Below are 2307 nucleotides of genomic sequence, written 5' to 3' on the forward strand. Positions count from 1 at the left end.
ATACTTAAGCATGATTGTTTGTAGTTAAAGTGATTAATTACCCGCCATTTAGTTAAGGGGTTTTATTCCCTCCTTAACTTCAGGGGAAAATCCCTACCTGGGTAAACAACCTTTCTCGGAGAGGTGACCTTGGTTAAAACACATAGTGCTAAGAAGGTGAGCAAACATATTAAGAACAGCATGCCATATATGCCAGGACCCTTGAAATAGCAAGGATGGACCAGCTCCCGGCACCAGGCCTTTATCCTATATAGTAAAAGGGTAATATGCCTCCCAGCACCAGGATCAGCGGAACCACGAGGCCTCACGCCCCTGGATTGGCAGAGCCAAGAGGACTCCCAGCACCGGGATCAGTGGAGCCGCGAGGCCTCCTGGCACTGGGATCAGCAGAGCAGCAAGGCCTCCCAGCACTGGGATCAGTGGAGTCACGAGGCCTCCTGGCCCTTGGAGCAGCATGACAGGGGGCAGAGCCCAAATCCCCCGATCACCCTGCGGCTCTGTGTGTGACAGGGGGCGGGGCCACAACCTCCCTATCCACCCTGCTCTGTTCATGACAGGGGAAGGTGCCCCAAACCCCTGATCCGCCCTGCTCTGTGGGTGACCGGGGGCGGCACCCCAACCTCACTATTGGCCCTACTCTATGCGTGACAGGGGGAGTGCCCCAACCCCCTGATCCGCCCTGCTCTGTGGGTGACAGGGGGCGGCACCCCAACTCCCCTATTGGCCCTACTCTATGCGTGACAGGGGGAGTGCCCCAACCCCCTGATCGGCCCATGCTCTGTGCATGACAGGGGGTGGCACCCAACCCCCCAGTCAGCCCTACTCTGAGCCCGACCAGGGGCTACACCTAGGGATTGGGCCTGCCCTCTGCCAGCCGGGAGCAGGCCTAAGCCAGCAGGTCGTTATCTCCCGAGGGGTCCCAGACTGTGAGAGGGCACAAGTGGGGCTGAGGGACACCCCCCCCCCGCCAATGCACAAATTTTTGTGCACCGGGCCTCTAGTATATTATAATGTAAATCAAATCATTAACCTAAGAGAAAGCTACAATAATATATATGCATTAGTTAGGGTTCTCCAGAGAAATAGAACCAATAGATAATTATAGCTAGATGATGACAGATGGATAGATTAGATAGATAGATGATAAGTGATATGTAGTTGAGGATATTTATTATGAGAATTGATCCACATGGTTATGGAGGCCAAGAAGTCCTATGATCTGTTATCTATAAGCTGGAGATCCAGGGAAGCTGGTGATGTAATTCAGTACAAGCCTGAAGTCCTGACAATTGGGGAACCTCTGCTGTAAGTCTCAGTCTGGGTCCAAAAAAACAAGAACAGAGTGCCAATGGATGTCCAAAGGCAGGAAAAGACGGATGCCTCAACTCAAGCAGATTTGCCTTTCTTCCACTTTTGCTATACTCAGGCTCTCAAGGGATTAAATGATTCCCACTTGCATTGATGAGGATAATCTTCATTCAGTCTATTGATTCAGATACTAATCTCTCCCAAAGACACTCAAAGACACACCCAGAAATACTGTTTTATCAGATAACTGGGCATCCACAAGTTGACACACAAAATTAATCATCACAAGTACACCCCTTGTCACCTTAGCTCTCATGTGTGTCTCCTTAAACCATACTTAATCTCCAAATAAAGTACATAACATAACTCTCCTTAACATGATATAACTCTCATGCATGCAACCAGAATTGCACTAATTTCTTCCCCAGAAGAGGAGATAAAATCCTTGAATGATGTTTACTCTTCTCCAGATATGGCATAACTTAAATACTATGATGTAATATTAACAATATTTAAATACTAATGTAAAATAAATACATCTTATGTTACATGGTAAGGGACATAAGAGGGAAACTAAAAGATATTTCCTTAATATATGTAGATATACACTCCAGTGTATTCATAACAAAATAAGGAGAAAATTCTCATGACACTACAGTCCTCCTTTCTGTAACTGGTCATGTTGTAGTTGATATTTATAACTACCTTTATAAAAAATAAACATAATGAAGAACCGAAGATGGCGGCATAGGTTAACACCAGAGATTGCCGCCTGGAACAACCAAGTCAAATTAAGCTTGATCCAGGGAAAGGTCAACGTCCAGAGCCACAGGAGGGCTGGCTGAGTGGAAATTCTACAACTAGGAGTAAAGAGAATATTATACCCAGACTCAGAGGCGGCGCAGTGCTGAAGTGAAATTCTGAGGTAACGAGGGCGCGCGGAGCGGGGCTGGAGGCGGCGCGGACGGCGGCTCGGGGGGAGCGGCGCAAACAATCCGG

Source organism: Myotis davidii, unplaced genomic scaffold (genome assembly GCF_000327345.1).
Source record: "Myotis davidii unplaced genomic scaffold, ASM32734v1 scaffold93, whole genome shotgun sequence".
In the NCBI taxonomy this organism is placed as follows: domain Eukaryota; kingdom Metazoa; phylum Chordata; class Mammalia; order Chiroptera; family Vespertilionidae; genus Myotis; species Myotis davidii.